General features: G+C 42.0%; 1 protein-coding gene across 3 annotated transcripts in view; it reads right to left on the reverse strand.

Annotated features, from left to right (window-relative positions):
- The window catches only part of N4BP2 (NEDD4 binding protein 2), a 91,128-nt gene extending 87,030 nt beyond the window's left edge, over nucleotides 1-4,098 (reverse strand). For all 3 annotated transcript variants that reach the window (XR_011997195.1, XR_011997194.1, XM_072737851.1), the window contains exon 1: nucleotides 3,962-4,098. The gene's annotated coding sequence lies outside the window, so the exon portion shown is untranslated. The remainder of the gene's footprint in view (nucleotides 1-3,961) is intronic.
- Between the last annotated feature and the right edge of the window lie 14,172 nt (nucleotides 4,099-18,270).

Here is an 18,270-nt window from a genome sequence, read left to right on the forward strand (position 1 = left end):
TGCCTATCTGCCTGCCTGCCTCTCTCTGCCTCTGAATAAATTAAAAATTTTAAAATTTAAAAAAATTAAAAAAGATGCCCTGCTTCAAGGCGCCTGGGTGGCTCAACTAGTTAGGCTACTGACTTGTCATCAGCACAGGTCTGGATCTCATGCTTGAGAGTTCAAGCCCGGTGTTGGGCTCCACTTAAAAAAAAAAAAAAAAATGCCCTGCTTCAGAACCAAAAAAGTAAATATTATTCATGTCAGTTTCCCAAACTAATTCTTAAGTTTAATAGATAAAGGATGTATAAAAAAAAATTTTTTTAAGTAACGTGGGGAAATTCTCTCTAAATACTAATGCATTTTATGATGGGGTCTCTGCGTGGCTCCACTGGTTAAGCAACTGACTCTTGATCTCAGCTCACATCTTGATCTCAGGGTTGAGAGCTCAAGCTTCACATTTAGTCAGCTCCCAGCATGGAGCCTACTAAAAAACAAACTAATGCATATTATGAAAGTAACAATAAAATTAAATGGTACAAGCACAAAAATCCTATAAAAGACTGAGGAACTAAAAAAAAAAAAAAAAAAAGACTGAGGAACTATTTTAAAAAATCAAGAGTCCAGAAAGTCCTCTCAAAATTTATATGTAAAAGATAGGCTTTCCAAAACAAGAAGGTAAGATTAAAGTTTTTAAGAGTGGTAAGATGATTTAACAGTATTTGTAAAAACGATTAGATGGTATCACCTTGGAATTATGAATTTATGCTTAGAATTTATCCTAAATTCAAATTTTACAAATATTAGGAAGAACTAATAATCACATCTGTAGAACAATGAAATTTTTTAATTTGAAATAAAATTATGAATAGGAAATATGAAAGCAATGACAAAGGAAAAGAATGATGGATTCATGTATGAACATTTTAAACTTCTGACAAATAAAAGTAACCAAAAAGTAGAAGAGCAAGCTAGAGAAAAATATTTTCAGGAAAAAAAGACACTAATAACCATGTATTTGGACCATTCTCAAAATTTTAAGAGAAACATACCTAGTAGATGATCAAAGGACATGAACAATCCATGTTTAGAAAAATAGTGTCCACCATCAGTCGAGTGATGTTTAGTGAAACTGGTACACCCACAGCCAGTGCTCAGCCAAGTGCAACATGTGGGTTCCTCCTGCTACAAATTTCCCTAATAATTCTAAAAACCTAGTTGGCTTAGCTAGCTTCTTCCCTTATGGAAATTAATGAGATTTTTTTTTATTTTCAAAACTATGTAAGTTTGGATAGCACAAATTAGTTAGCCTGAATCTAGATGTATCTACTGAAATAATTTATGTAGAACAAGGCTGAGATTCTTCCAACAGTCTGACTACCTAAACATATTTTAAAACTTGAGTACAGTGGGTAGGAAGATATTTAAAAGTAAATTTGGGGGGATCCCTGGGTGGCGCAGCGGTTTGGCACCTGCCTTTGGCCCAGGGCGCGATCCTGGAGACCCGGGATCGAGTCCCACGTCGGGCTCCCAGTGCATGGAGCCTGCTTCTCCCTCTGCCTGTGTCTCTGCCTCTCTCTCTCTCTCTCTCTCTCTCTCACTGTGTGCCTATCATAAATAAATAAAAATTTTTAAAAAATTTTTTTAAAAAAAAAGTAAATTTGGGGATCCCTGGGTGGCTCAGCGGTTTGGTGCCTGCCTTTGGCCCAGGCGGTGATCCTGGAGGCCCCCAGATGGGAGTCCCATGTCGGACTCTGCATGGAGCCTGCCTCTCCCTCTGCCTGTGTCTCTGCCTCTCTCTCTCTCTCATGAATAAATCTTAAAAAAAAAAAAGCAAATTCAATAAACCTTAGTTTATGGAATAATGTTAAATTCCATATATATATAAAAAAAAATCCGAGTATAGTTTTATATAAGCAAATTGAACTATTCATTATAGATGGAAAATGTTTATGTGACAAAATATACCTCACATCATCAATTTTAAGACATTTTTATAATTCTGCAATAAGGATACATCCTAAAATCAATAGCATATCACTGTTACTTGGAGTTTTGAATTGTGTTTTTTATTGTGTAGTGGTACATAAAATAATCTAAAATGCACCTACACTGATATTTATTTAGCCTCTGAGGAGTACAAGCTACTATGCCTACTTGAATAAAGAAAAAACATTCTTCTGTAGTAACTTAAGCCCACTTTTTCTATTTAGTCCAATACTTGAGCCCTCTTTACTCTTCTCCTCAAAGCTATCAAAGTCAACAGGTATACAAACTAACATTCATCAGTACGGTGGGTTTCTTTCCGCCCTGGGATTTTGTACTGGCTTTGTTTTTCTCTTTTTTGTTTTTTTGTTTGTTTGTTTGTTTGAATCGATATAGTCTTTTTTTCATGAATTGTTGCCTCCCCGTACAAAAGCAGCCATTTCTTCCCTGTTCTTCCCAGGGTCCCCACCACCGCAGCCCCCCACCCCCCACCCTGGCACGATCATCACTTAAATGATAACGGCTCTATCTAGCATAGGTACGGTACTAAAAACCGTGGATGTAATCTCTGACCTTTAAAAATGCGCAGCGTTAGAAAACTGAACCACGCCGACTACATCAACAACACAAAACACATGACGCTTACATCTCACAGCGTATAAGGAGGATTCTTTCATTGAAAAATGAAGGATGGTGAAAACGAGTTACAAAAGAGAGCTGGATGTTTGGGAGGAAGACAATAGAGATAATAAGAAAGGAACGAAAAGGCTGATGTGCGGGAGGAAAAGATAACCTTTTTTTTTTTTTTTTTTAATTAAAGGAAAAAAGTGAGAGAAGAGAGGCATCCGCAAATCAGTCCCCGTTTCCTCTCCACCAGCCCACCCCACCCCCCAAGACCAGGTTGGGAGCCAGGATTTTCTTCCCTGCGCTCCACCAATCCCCACCTTTCCGGAGTTAACCAGTCTCCAGGCAAGCAGCGCGCCCTGATTGGCTCGAAGATGTCGAGTAGAAAAACCAGCCAATCCCGCCTTCGAGTCGCAACTGTGCCATGGAGACATTACAACCACTGCATGGCGAGAATGTGTACAAACCTGTCCCTGCCGCAGATCCCAGATCCCTACTTCGCAAGGCTGCTGCCCAAAGGAAGCTTCTTTAAAAGCCCCACTAGGCGTGACCCGGCATGTGCACTTTGTCACCCCAGCTCGGTCTCGGGCGGGGGCAGGGGGGAGGGGGCCACCACACACACACACACACAATTTACGGTTTTAAGCCATTAGCGCCTAAGGCATGAACGGTGCCCCCGGGCAGGTGACTCACTCGAGCCCGGCGAAGGCGGATTTCCAAACGGGCATCTCGGAGCGAGTCCGGGGGACCGAAGGGTTCAAGGAAGGTCCCGGCGAGGATCAAAGTTGCGGCGGGGGAGGGGCGGGTGCGCACGAGGGTCACGGAGGCGCAAACAACACCGACCCGGGCCGCCTGCCCGCAGGATCCCCCAATCGGAACGCGTGGAGTGCAAGGCTGTGTCTGGATTTTGAAGGAAGGAGTAAATACGCGGCTTTGCTACGACGACGTGCCCGGGAGGGCGGCCCGAAGTTCCCAGAGGGCGCCTCCTGGGAAACGCCGAGGGCGCTCGCGGGGGCACGAGGTCGCGCGCCGGCGGGAACCGGCCGAGGAGAAGCCCCCGGGGCCGAGAGGGGTGTGTCTGGGGCCTGGAGGCCCGCCCGGGACCCGGGACCCGGGGGCCGGGGAAGCGGCCGCGGCCCCCGCCCCCGCCCCCGCCCCCGCCGGCCGCGGGCCGCGCGCCAGGGCCCGCCTCTCGCCGACGCCTCACTTCCCTCCCGTCCGCGCGGCCGCGGCCCCCACGTTGGGGCGCTGGGGCTGGAGTCGCAGCGCCGCCCGCCGCTGCCCCAGGCCCTCCGCTGCGGCCCGGGGCCCCGGGGTCCCGTCCGTCCTGCCCCGCCGCCCCGCCGCCCTGCCTACCCCCCGCCGCCTTTACCTGCTCCGGGAGCGGGGGGAGGCCGTCGAGGCCGGGGCCGCGTCGTCGAGCGCGCGACGCGGCGCTGCGGATCCGCAGCCCTTTCCCGCCGCCGCCACTGCGCTCTCCGGCGCGGCGCTGGGCGGGCGGCGGCGGCGGCGGCGGCCGCGGGGGGGCGGGGGAGGGAGACGCGCGGCGACGGCCGGGCGGGGACACACTGCCGCTCTCCGTCCGGCCCGGGAAGAGCAGCCTGGCAGCAGCCAGCCGCGGGGGGGCGGGGGGCGGCCGAACGGGGAGGGGTCTCGGGGAGTAGGAAATGGCTGCCACGTCGCGCGGGCGGCTTGCCGCCCTCCGCCGCGACCTCTGGTTCGTCCCCGAGCTCCGCCATGGCGCGTCGGCCCGCCCCGCGGGGTGGCTCCGGGGACCGGGCCCGCGGGCGCTCCCGGTGCTCCCTCCGCCCCCCCGGCGCCCCCCTAGCCCTGAAGCGCTCGCCCGAACTCCCGCGCTTCCCCCTCCGTGGCGGGGCGGCCCCTGGGAGGAGCAAGCCCGTTTCAACGTGTCCGGCTGCGGGGGGGGGGGGGGGGGGCAGCTGCTTAGAGCCCGTGAACGCGATCCGCAAGGGGCCCCAAGTATTTGCCCGAGTAAAGGGCGCGGGAAGCCGCAGCCGCTTCCGGCCCTCTACACGCTCCCGAACCAGAAAACCAAAAACAGAAACACAAGGTCGTACTCGGTACTAGTCGAGGCGGGGGAGGCCGCCTGCGCGCGGGTCCCGGCGGCAAGTTGGGAGGGCGCGCGGCGAGCGGGGGCGCCTCAGCCGGGCCTAACTGGGCTGCGGACGCCCGGCCAAGGGGCGGGCGGGGCGTGCGGGGGCGGCGAGGCCGTGCGGGGCGGCGGGGGGCGGGGCGTGCGGGCCGCGGGGGCGGGGCTGCGGGGGCGGCGGGGGGCGGGGCTGCGGGACCGCGGGGGCGGCGGGCGCGCGAACCCTGCGGTTGCGCGCGCGGCGCGGAGCGCGGAGGTTCCCGGGCGCAGCGGCCCCCCGGCAGCGCGGAGACAAAGGGGTGGACGGACTCCCAACCGGGCCCCGACCCGCGCCGCCGACGGCGGTCGGAACCAGCTGGCGGCAGCCCCGAGACGGGGACTTGTTTGCAATGCAAAACTGCACGCCCCGCCCTTTGCCCTCCAGGGAGAGCTTGGGTTTTGAGACGCCGAGGAAAAGCAACGAGGTGTTCTTCCCCCGTTGCGATCCCTGTGCTAGGAGCCCGCCTCCTACGCCTGCCCCATTTCTCCTCCTAAACTCTGCTTTCTTTGTTTTGTTTTTTGTTTGTTTGTTTGTTTCTGTGTTCTGACGTGAAATCAGTGTTTGCAGCTACCCGAGTTTTTTTCACCCTTGCTTTCTGGTGCTGGTGGTTTTGCTGATCCGTTTTTTTCTCCCTCTGACCGACTCCCCTTGCGATGACTTTTCATTCCATCTTCCTTGTTTTTCAGAAAAGCAAAATAGCCTCCTGACCAAGTATTCCTCTGCGTCGAAGAGACTGTCAATGTTGTAGTAATTGCTTTAAACTAAGTGGAAATTTGGAGAAAGTTCAAGTGGATTTTTATCTTCATCTGGGTCTAACTGGAATACCTACTCACATTCAATGAAGACATTCTAGTGGCTTGTTTTTTGGGTTTTGTTGTTGTTGCTTTTTTTTTTAGAATCAGAAATACTTAAGCAGAGAGCCTCAGGATGGTAAATTTTCTAATGAAACCAACTAGACCCAAAAATATGAATTGTATGATTTTCTGTATTATTGGTCTCCATAAAGAAATCACAATATAAAAACCTTTATTAGTGCTTTTATTAAATTTCAAGACAGCAAAAATTTTAATGAAGTACCCAGAAACTCAAGATACAAATAGCTATTGCCGAGAACCTAACATTAACTCTGCCTGTGAAGAGCGATTAAGAGACCTAATAGCAGTGATACATGCCACTCAGAAATGAAAGAACCCTAGTAATTATGAACTTCAAACAAATCTAGCAACTTAGTATTAATTTTGTTCGTATGAAATATGTTCATGATAATAAAAACATCAAAATTCTTGATTTTCTTTGAACATTGTTAAAGATTCATCACTTCTTATCTGAACAATAACAAAGTGTCTTAACATTGGAAAACATATTTCAAGCCAAGACATCACCCAGCCTGAATTTTAAAAAAACGAATGCTTACTACACTAATTAAAGGAAAACATCGACATTACAAAATTCTGAAAGTCAGACTCAAATGAAGAACAAAGCAATTTTTACTCAACATTCACAATGCCAGCCTTCCTTTGTGAATATTTATAAAAATGTTCTCCTTCCTTATTGGTTTAAATTCTAGACCAATAGGAGAAGCACAACACATCTTTCAAAGGGTGAGACATCAGCCCTCGGTTAAGACATTGGATAAATAGATTGTTTATCGTGCTCATTCTCATTCAAGATCATCTATCTTTTCAGAGAAGAAATTTAAGAATCTTTGAATGATTGAGTATCTTGATGTACCTTCAATACCAGATTGCTACTCCTGATCACACTCGGGCTCTCTGTAATCTTCCAATTGGTTACATTACAATTAATTAGTTAAAATATTAAATCTCTAAAATGCCAGATGAATCTGAAGGATGACAAAATGCCTACCACCTAATATTCTAAATAGGATGAACACTGTCATTTCTTTGTATGAAAGACTGGCCTTTAAGGAAATAATAAATTTTCTCTTTTAGAAAATGTCTTGGATTTTTATAAATAAAATAGCCAGTGCATCATAAATCTTTTATGTTTTATTTTTCTAAAGCCATCTTTAATCTATTTAATGGCTGAGTACTAAACCTACTTGTTTATATTTATATTTATGTTTAGAACATAAGTATGATTTCCTCCCAATCAAAAATAATCTATGCTTTCACATTCCTATACTTTGATTTTGACTCAGAGCATTCTGCTTAATTATAATTATTTACATATTTATAATTTCCCCAAGTAGTTCATCAATTCTAAGGATAGTTTCCATCTCCCATTCAATTTTTTATTCCTCACTGCCAAACTCAGAGCCTTGTACAAAATAAACACTCCACGGGTATTTGCTGAATGAAAGAATGAGTGAGCATTATTCTATAACGGAGCATATGGCAAATCAAAGAAAATCTGTCTCAGGATTTTTTTCTTCCTCTACATAATAGCTGATAAATACTTGTTTTCATTCCCAATTAAACTTAGAATAGCGTTGTTGTTTTGTTGCAGTTGTTGTAAGCTCAAGCTCCACACCCTGCGTGGAGCCCAACACTAGGCCCAAACTCACAACCCAGAGATCAAGACCTGTCAAGAGTCAGACCCTTAACCAGCTTATCCACCTAGGCGCCTCTTGAATAGCATTGTTGCAAGAACTTGACTAAAAGAAAGTAGGACCAACGTATGCTGGACTCCTAGGTTTTTCAACTTTAAATTTGGTGGAAACTGGATAGTGGGTAATAATATTGCTGTTATCTAAAGTAAATAAAATATCGATGGACTTATCTTTATACAGGATTGCTTTATCAAGCTCAACAAGAGCTGCAAGCTCTGTGACTTTGGGAAAATTACTTAAAGCCTCTCTAAAATTCAGTTCTTTCATCTCTCAAATGCATTTATTATATTCACTTTCTAATTGAAATAATGAAACCATGTAAAAGTAAAGACTCAGTAGATGGTAGTTATTATTACTTGCAGATATTAGTGGACTCAATCATGAAGAAAAATTATTTTTTGTATAATTGTCTATAAAAGGCATAAAGTTATGCTTAAAAATTTTTAATGAGAAAATTTTTTAACATGGAAACAAATATCTTGAGGGAAAGAATAGAATATTAAAAACATCCACCAAGAGGAGATAACTTTTGAGAATTTAAATTTGCTAAGAGAATAGATCTTAAGTATTCTACACACGCACGCACGCACGCACCCACAAGGTAACCATTTGAGGTGATGGATGTGTTAATCATTTCACAATATATGTTAAATCACATTGTACACACATGAGTATATATCATTTTATCAAGTGTACCTCAGTAAAGCTGGGTGGGGGGCAGAATGAGGAGAAAAAAAGTCAACCCAGTACTGAGAAACCAAACAACATAACAAAAAATAAGCAAGCAAATAAAAAACAAAAATAAACTGAAACTAGAAAAAATAAGGAGAACGATGGCACTGCAGGCTGAGTGAAAACTTCATGAAAACCCAAATCTGACTGTGTCTCATAAACTTCACAGACCCCCACTATTTATTTTAGCTTTACTCAAAATTTTAAGAAATGAGAAAATATGTAAATGAGGGTAAATAAATTTTACATTTCTTTTAAACTGGAAGGCTTCTTTTAAACTGGAAGGCTTCTCATCGCAGTTTGTCCTTTAAATTCTCAGAGTTTTTAGGATAAGCTGGTTAAGGGTCTGACTCAGCGGTTGAGCATCTGCCTTAGGCTTGAGGGCATGATCCCAGTGTCCTAGGATCGAGTCCCACTACAGGCTTCCTGCCGGGAGCCTGCTTCTCCCTCTGCCTGTGTCTCTGACTCTCTCTCTGTGTCTCTCATGAATAAATAAGTAAGATCTTTAAAAAAAATTCTCAGAGTTTTTACTATGATATTGTACATTATAAAAGAGAGGAAATATGTACATTTCCAAACTTACTTGACCAAAAATCTTTATCCATAGAGAGTATCCCAGGGCATAAAATTTCATATCATGCTTTGGTAAGAAACACTACTTTATATGTTTGAAGATAAAATCCCAGCCTCTCAGCCCATGCGTCCAAATCTGACACTAATCCTACAGAAATGGACTTCAAATAGACCTCAAGCCTCGAAACCCTGAGGAATGCTCTTGAGAAATTTATCTTTGTTTTACCCAGTTTCTCCATAAGTGAGTAGGAAGGCATGAGGCAGTCTCCAAAGTTGACAGGGAAGGGTGGAGATGGGATTGGCAAAGAAAGTATTAAGCACACACACACACACAAAAACAAAAAAACCCAAAGAGAACTAGAACTGCAGAATGGCAAGGTTAGCTTTCTCATGCCTGGGAGAATCTGGTGGATAATGATAGCAGCCACAGTTCTGTCTTTGTGGGGGATTTTTTACAGGAAGCCACACTTCAGTCCAGAAGCATATTGTGGTAGCTCCAGCTTTTTTTTAACTTCTGAGATTCCATATCATTCACCACTAAGGAACCATTACATCCTATAACCATCCCTGTTGAAGTCTTTTTGACAATCACATTACTCTTGCATTTGTGACAATCATACATTTCCCAATATAACCTGCTTTCCATGATGTTGAATCCTTGGCTAACATTCATTCATTTTCATTTACTTCTGTCTTTACAAAATCCAGCTCAAGGGGCAATTGGGTGGTTCAGTGGTAAGTGTCTGCCTTTGGCTCAGGTGGTGAACTCTGGGGTCCTGGGATCGAGTCCCACATCAGGTTCCTTGCAGGGAGCCTGCTTCTCCCTCTGCCTGTGTCTCTGCCTCTCTCTATCTCTCATGAATAAATAAATAAAATCTTAAAAAAAAAAAATCTGGCTCAAATTCCTTTTCTCCCTTAAAGTTTCTCCGAGATACTCCAAACATAATGAACTGCTCCTTTCTCTATGCCCATAGCAATTTGTATATCCTCTCTTACCCAGTAGCAAAGGTGATTTTATGGATCATGTAACTTCACTAAGCTGATAGCTGTCTTCCCCAAAGCCAGAAGACATATCCCCAGTAACTCGAAAAGGTTCTATACACATTGAAATGTAGTAGACTCCTTTTAGGATATCTTCGTCACTCACAATTTCCGCTTTAGTTTTCTTACCCCCATTTCAAAAAGTATACTCCAGGATCAAAAAAAAAAAAAAAAAAAAAGACTCCACCTCCCCAGCCATAGTGAATTAATCAAGAGTGAGTGTCTTTATGCAATTAGGCATCCCTGGGAAATTTTAGAATTAGAACAAAGACAAAAAAGCATCATTAGAAAAATCAAATGATATACAAAAAAAAAATGCAATTCATATTGAAGACAAATCACTGATTTCTCTAATATATAAATATCTAGAAATCAGTAAGACAAAGATCAATAATCCAATAGAAAAAAATAGACAAAGCATAAAAGATTGCTCACAGAAAAAGAAAGATTACTCTTAAATGTGTGTGTGTGTTCCAGTTTTTACTGCAGCATTATTTGTAATAGCAAAAAAATTGGGAAAAACCTAGATGTTGATCAATAGGGAACTGGTGAAAAATATTACATTACAACATCAAATCCTATGGCATTCTCTGAATGCTGACACTGTACAGTTTCCAGAATAAATTGCTTGGTAAAAATGTGTATATATTATACTGCCATTAGTGGGGAAAAAATACCTAAACAGATAGACACATAGATAAATGTATTTAATCATATATACATAAAATAGGTCTGGAAGGAGCTGGAACAAACGTACCATTGGTTGCCTTGGAGAAACAGAATAGGGAGCTAGAGGGAAAAGGCTGCAAAGACTTTTCACTGTACCTTTTTGAACCGAAAGAATCTATTTACTGTTTTTAAAAAATATCATTTAAGGAAGAATAAAATATTCTAGAGAGATTGAGTTTCTTTGTGCAACTAAGCCTGTACAGGGTTAACTCAGGGGTTGGATGGCAAATATATTCTGCAAGAAGACTGGGGGGCAAAGGAATCTGTCTCAGAAAGAATGAAGCAGACAAAGCAGGGATGGGAAGAAAATAGTATCTGGGCTCTCAACGATTTGGTTGTAGTCTTTCTTAGGGCGAGCTACATCAAACCTTGCCTTGGTTTCCTTAAAACATTCCTTTTTGTGCCTAGGTTATATATAGTTTGTTTTTTTGTTGTTTTTTGTTTTTTAATTTATTTATGATAGTCACACACAGAGAGAGAGAGAGAGAGAGGCAGAGACATAGGCAGAGGGAGAAGCAGGCTCCATGCAGGGAGCCCGACGTGGGATTCGATTCCGGGTCTCCAGGATTGCACCCTGGGCCAAAGGCAGGGGCCAAAGGCAGGCGTCAAACCGCTGCGCCACCCAGGGATCCCCCTAGATTATATAGTTTTATAATAAACCTCCTCTTGTGGGGCCTAAATTAACTTGAAGTGTTTTCTAATAATGGTGTCCAACAGAGTTTAACTATTTAGTAGGGTTTTTTTGTAAATGCATGTCAAAATGAAACGTGACGTTCTTTATATAATGAAATCCATTTCGGGTCTCAAAATTTGATTATACTATTTAAAATTTTTTAAAAAGGAAAAGACACACACACAAAAATTCACCTCTTTCAAATTGACAGAGGGCAAGCTCAACAGACATTCTTAAAGATATTCGCCCTAAGCAAAAGTAGTGCTTGCTGATGGAAAATATAAACTGGGCCTGGGGCCAAGTAGCACATTCCACCTAATAGACCTACCTCTCTGATCCTGCCTGAGAGCTGAGACTTCTCAGTGAATGTTTGGTGATGGCATTTCTGAAAGACAAATTCTTGAACATTGCTAATTAGGATGGAGTTTGAGGATTGTAGGACATGTTTGTTGGTTTGGTTAAAGCTGATTTGTATTTTGAAAGGAAAAGTATTAGGGAATAGAGCAAGAAGAGCACCAATCCTAGTGCAATTATTTGAACATATTCAAATATAAATTTCTAAGACCCAGGACTAGTTAACACTTTGAGGCTAAATCTTTCTGGAGGTGGTATCCATTTCTTTTTCCATGTTTTCAAATCTATGGATAGTACTATTTATTTTATATCATCCTTCCCAGTATTGAAAAAATAGGAAATACCTGGGAAATTCCTAGAAGGTCCAGAATGGTATTTGTAAAGCAGCTCCCAGAGTTAAAGCAGCCTAAAAACAAAGTTAAATATATTTTGTATGAGCCTGATATTGTAATGTACATTCCAAGGATTGCAGCATAGAAGCTTAATTTGTGTTTATATGCCTTTTTTTTTTTTTTTTTTTTTGAGAAAGAGAGAGAGAGCAGTGCACATAAGAGAGCAGGAGCCTGGGGAGGTGCAAAGGGAGGCAGAAAAAGCAGATTCCCCACTGAGCAAGAAACCTGATGGGGAGTTGTCCTCCATCTCAGAAACCTGGGATAATGACCTGAAGCCAGACACTTAACCAACTGAACCACCCAGGTGCCCCATACATCTTTTAATATAAAGTGAATTTAAACAAGATGATCAAATTATGTCTGCTGTAAAGTCAGAATAATGTTATATATACACTAAGGGGTAGAAGAGCACAATTTATTTGTATCATTGAAATACCATTGAAAAATTAAATAACATTAAATAAATATCAGGAGCTCTTCTTTTTTCAACCAATATTTCTTGAGAATTTAGGGATAATGTAAAAGTGAAAGACACAGTCCTCATCAAGGAAATTGTGGCAATTTTTCTGAGATAAGACATACATAAAAGCTCATTGTCATTTTTCCTAAGGGGAGTAGGAAGGTGAAATGGAAAATAATATTGGCTTTTAAAAATTTTTTTTTAAATTCAATTAATTAACATATAATGTATTACTGGTTTCAGAGGTAGAGTTCAGTGATTCATCAGTCGTATATAACACCCAGTGCTCATTGTATCACATGAACTCCTTAAAGTTCATCACCCAGTTACCTCGTCCTCCATCCCCCGCTCCAGTGACTTCAGTTTGTTTCCTATGATTAAGAGACTCTTATGGTTTGTCCTCCTCTCTGATTTTGTCTTTATTTTTTCCTTTCCTCTCCTATGATCCCCTATTTTGTTTCTTAAATTCCACATGTGAATGAAATTATGTGATAATTGTATTTCTCTAATTGACTTATTTCGCTTAGCATAATATCTTCTAGTTCCATCCACGTCTTTGCAAATGGCACAATTTCATGTTTTTGGTGGCTGAGTAACATTCCATTATAAATATATACCACATCTTCTTTATCCATTTTTCTGTTAATGGACATCTGGGCTCTTTCCATCGTTTGGCTCTTGTGGGCATTGCCACTATAAACATTGGGGTTCAGGTGTCCCTTTGGATCACTACATTTGTATCTTTGGAGTATATACCCAATAGTGCAGTTGCTGGGTCATAGGGTAGCTCTATTTTCAACTTTTTGAGGAACCTCTATACTGTTCTCCAGAGTGGCTGCACCAGCTTGCATTCCTACCAACATTTGTACCTGGGTGGCTCAGTTATCTAGCATCTGACTCTTGGTTCCAACTCAGGTCATGATCTCATGGTTGAGGGATTCAGTCCTTTGCTGGGCTCTGTGTTCAGCGGGGAGTCTACTTCAGATTCTCTCCCCCTTTGATTCCCCACCCCCCATCTCCACCTTCCTTTGCATGTCCTCTCTCTCTCTAAAATAAATAAATAAATAAACAAACAAATAAATAAAATCTTTTTTTTTCTTTGAAGAGAGAGAGAGAGAGGCAAAGACACAAGCAGGCAGAGGGAGAAGCAGGCTCCATGCAGGGAGCCTGACATGGGACTGGATCCTGGGACTCCAGGATCAGGCCCTGGGCCTAAGGCAGGCACTAAACCGCTGAGCCACCCAGGGATCCCAATAAATAAAATCTTTATTATTTTTTTTAAACATTTTTTTTAATCTTTATTTATTTATGATAGTCACAGAGAGAGAGAGAGAGGCAGAGACACAGGCAGAGGGAGAAGCAGGCTCCATGCACCAGGAGCCCGATGTGGGATTCGATCCCGGGTCTCCAGGATCGCGCCCTGGGCCAAAGGCAGGCGCCAAACCGCTGCGCCACCCAGGGATCCCTAAATAAAATCTTTAAACAAAAAACACCCTTATACGTTTCTTTGAGTTTTAGCTTTAAGCCAATTACAATTGTGATTCTCAAAATGATTGAAGTTTTTAGCTAACTTCAATTTAAAAATTGACTGATGATAGAATTAAAGCATTATTACTTACAAATGAACAAAAATGAGTTAGAAAACATCTATAATCCTTTTAGTTCAGTTAGAGAGTAAACTAATATTTATTAAGCCTCTGATATGTATCAAGCATTTACTTAGATATTTTCATCCATATTGTTACAATGTAATTCTTACAGTGGTTCTCTAAAGTGAACATCTTTGTTCCTGCTCTAGGATTGAGGCTAGGAGCAATTAATTACCTTTATGGAGCTCATACATTAGTGACATAGCAGAACTAAAAATGCGAACCCTACACCTGTTTAGAAGCCCATATTTCCAAAATCCCTATCAAAATGTCAACAGCATTTTTCACAGAACTAGAACAAACAATCCTAAAATCTGAATGGAATCACAACAGCCTCTGAATAGCCAAAGCAATATTGAAAGAGAAAAGAAAAGCTGGAGGCATAATTATTCTGGACTTTAAGTCATATTAGAAAGTTGTAGTAAACAAAGCAGTATGGTACTGGCATAAAAAATAGACACATAGATGAAAGAAACAGAATAGAAAATCCAGAAATAAACCCATAATTATATGGTCAATTAATCTTTGAGAAAGCAAGAAGAAATAGCCAATGAGAAAAATGCAGTCTCTTCAACAAATGGTATTGAGAATACTGGACACTAACATGGCAAAAGAATGAAACTAGACCATTTTCTTTCACCAGACACAAAAATAAATTCAAAAATGGATTAAGAACCTAAATATGAAACCTGAAACCATAAAAATCCTGGAAAAGAACACAGGCAGTAACTTCGTTGACATCAGCCATAGCAACTTATTTCAAGATATGTCTCTTGAGATAAGGGAAACAAAAGCAAAAATAAGCTATTAGGATTACATCAAAATAAAAAGCTACACAGTGAAGGAGGCAATCAACAAAACAAAAAAGCAACCCACAGAATGGGAGAGGACACTTGCAAATGACGTATCTGATAAAGGGCTAGTATACAAAATATATAAACAACTTTTAAAACTCAACACCCAAAAAACAAATAATCCAATTAACCAATTGGGCAGAAAACGTGGATAGACATTTCTTTTTTTTTTTTTAAGGTTTTATTTATTCATTCATGATAGACACAAGAGAGAAAGGCAGAGACATAGGCAGAGGGAGAAGCGGGCTCCCCCGTGGGGAGCCCAATGTGAGACTCGATCCCAGATTCCAGGATCACGACCTGAGCCAAAGGCAGACACTCAACTGCTGAGCCACCCAGGCATCCCACTGCTGAGCCACGTAGGTGTTCCCAGACATTTCTTTAAAGAAGACATCCAGATGGAGAACAGACACATGGAAAGATGTTCATCATCACTTATCATCAAAGAAATGCAAATCGAAATTACAATGAGATCACCTCACACCTGTCAGAATGGCTAAAATCAACCATACAAGAAAATGGGTGTTGGCAAGGATGTAAAGAGAAAGAAATACTCGTGCACTGTTGATACAAATGCAAACTGGTGCAGCCACTGAGGAAAACGGTATGGAGGTTCCACAAAAAGTTAAAAATAAAAATACTTTATGATCTAGCAATCTCACTCCTGGTTATTTACCCAAAGAATACAAGAACACTAATTCAAAGGGATACACGCACCCTATGTTTACTGCAGCATTGTTTACAATAGCCAAGATATGGAAACAGCCCAAGTGACTATATGTTCGCAATGACATGGATAGAGCTGGATAGTATAATGCTGAACGAGATAAGTCAGAGAAACATACATGTTATGTGTATGTTAACTAATTCAAATTAAAATAAAAACTTAAGAACAGGGTGCCTGGGTGGCTCAATGGTTGAGTGCCTTTGGCTCAGGTCGCGATCCAAGTGTCCTAGGATCAAGTGCTGCATTGGGGTCCCCACAGGGAGCCTGCTTCTCCCTCTCCCCCATTGTCTCTGCCTCTCTCTCTCTGTGTCTCTCATGGATGGATAAATAAAATCTTTAAAAAAAAAAACAAAAACAACTTAACAACATCAAGAACAAAAAACCTGTTCCAGGGCGTCTGCCTGGCTCATTTGGTTGGGTGTCTGCCTTTAGCTTGGGTCATGATCCCAGGGTCCTGGGATCTGGCCCCATGACAGGCTCTCTGCTCCAGGAGGAGCCTGCTTCTCCCTCTGCCTACTGCCCCCCTGCTTGTGCTTTCTCTCTCTCTTTCTGCCAAATAAATAAAATGAAAATTTAAAAACCTGTTCCAAAGCAGAAATCGGTCATCATTTGTAGGATCATGTCAATACATTTCTTCATTTTTCTTTTGGCTAATGCCAGGATGTAGAAGGATTTGATCTGCCTGGGGCATAAAAGAGGGAAGTTCAATAAGAGTATTTTTGCAAAGACTGACTTGTATGGGAGTGCTTACAAAAATTCTCCAGTCTTTTTAGCTTCAATCAAAAATTCTCCAGTCTTTCTTTCAGTATTCGATTGTTGGTTTCAGGGGGCCTAGTGAATAGCCCTCTTTTCCTATCCAGACTGAGAGTAAAGGGCAAGTGTAAGGTAAATGATGGGTCAAATATCACCTTGAGCTGATAAGGGCTAACTGGAGGATGTAGCTCAGAGAACCAAACTGTCCTGTCACCTGAAGCCCTGAATTGGACTTCCCTACCCTGTTCCACAGGCAAGCACAAAGCCACATTGTGTCTTGCATGGGGCCAGTGGCTCTTCTGCCTTTATGGGTACCTCCTTCATTGAAAAAATTTTAATTTTTTTTTTTAATTTTTATTTATTTAGGATAGTCACAGAGAGAGAGAGAGAGAGAGAGAGAGAGAGGGAGAGATACAGGCAGAGGGAGAAGCAGGCTCCATGCACCGGGAGCCCGACGTGGGATTCGATCCCGGGTCTCCAGGATCGCGCCCTGGGCCAAAGGCAGGCGCCAAACCGCTGCGCCACCCAGGGATCCCTTTTTTTTTAATTTTTTTTTTAATTTGAAAAAATTTTAATTACACTTTATGACACTGATATAAACAAAAATATATTAATATTATATTTTATTTATTTTTATTTTTTAAAGATTTTTATTTATTTATTCATGAGAGACACACACAGAGAGAGAGAGAGAGAGAGACACAGGCAGAGGGAGAAACAGGCTCCATGCAGGGAGCCTGACGTGGGACTCGATCCAGGGTCTCCAGGATAATGCCCTGGGCCGAAGGCAGGTGCTAAACTGCTAAGCCACCCAGGGATCCCCTAATATTATATTTTAAACATTTTCTTTGGCCTACAAGTTCTTTTCTTTTCCTTCTGATTTTAAAATGAAACATTTTAGGGACCTGAAAGTATGCTAGATCCTCGACATTGGTCGCATCATGTCTAATGGAGAAGTTGGCCCTGGGCATCACACTGAACCAAGTAAGTCTTAAATCCTGAGAAAAGTATGTGCTCTCTGAGAGCAGCCTTACTCAAGGAAAAGAGAGGAAATGAGGCAAGATGCCTAGGTTATTATTCCCAAATCTACCAATTAGATGTCACTCTCCCTTCTCTGGGTGGGGAAAGGGATAGTGAGTAGCTCAGAGTTATACCATCCTAACTCCATCCACATAAAAGAAAATATCAGTAGAGAAAAAGCCACCCTACCTTAGCAAGTCTGTTCTCACCATTGAAATGGTTGTGTTCAGTTATCATAATTTGATAATCCTGGCCTTACAATTATATATCTAAGTCTTCTTGCTCCAAATTCCTGTTTACCAGAAAACTTTCTGATTATAACTATATGGCTTTCCATATAGATTTTCCTACAAAGAAAGTGTATCAAGCAGCTGATAAAACATACAGTCTGCTCTTTGGTTTCATTTATCATCGTAAATTAGTAAATAAGTATTCTGATTTACATATTATTTTCACAAGAAATTGGTTGGCATGAGAATCCCTGGATTCGTTTAATTCATTTAAGTGATGTTACCATGTTAACTGAACCAGAAAAATTGAGATTCAAAATCTAAATCATTGATGGCTTAATCCAAGGTACTACAACCCCAGAGGACCCCACCTCAGTGGTCAGCAAGTTTTTGATGGTTGCAATTCATTTTTCCCATGCTCTAGCCACAACATAACCCTCTGCCCTCATACTGTTTCTAATAATAGCGTATCCTCAAATTAGATGAATGGTGGGGGAAGAAAAAGGAAGAAATACTCGCAAATTTTTCCACAACTGTTATTTCCTTCCAGTTCTATCTAATGTCAGAGGATTAAGAATACATGGCTTTTTTCCATGGCTCATAATTAGTGAAGAATTAATCATTTTCTGTTAGATCTGTGTAAAAAATCATATTCTTTTTTTTTTAAGATTTTATTTATTTATTCATGAGAGACACAGAGAGAGAGAGAGAGAGAGAGGCAGAGACACAGGCAGAGGGAGAAGCAGGCTCCATGCAGGGAGCTCGATGTGGG

The sequence above is a fragment of the Vulpes vulpes genome, chromosome 14 (assembly GCF_048418805.1).
Source record: "Vulpes vulpes isolate BD-2025 chromosome 14, VulVul3, whole genome shotgun sequence".
Lineage (NCBI taxonomy): Eukaryota > Metazoa > Chordata > Mammalia > Carnivora > Canidae > Vulpes > Vulpes vulpes.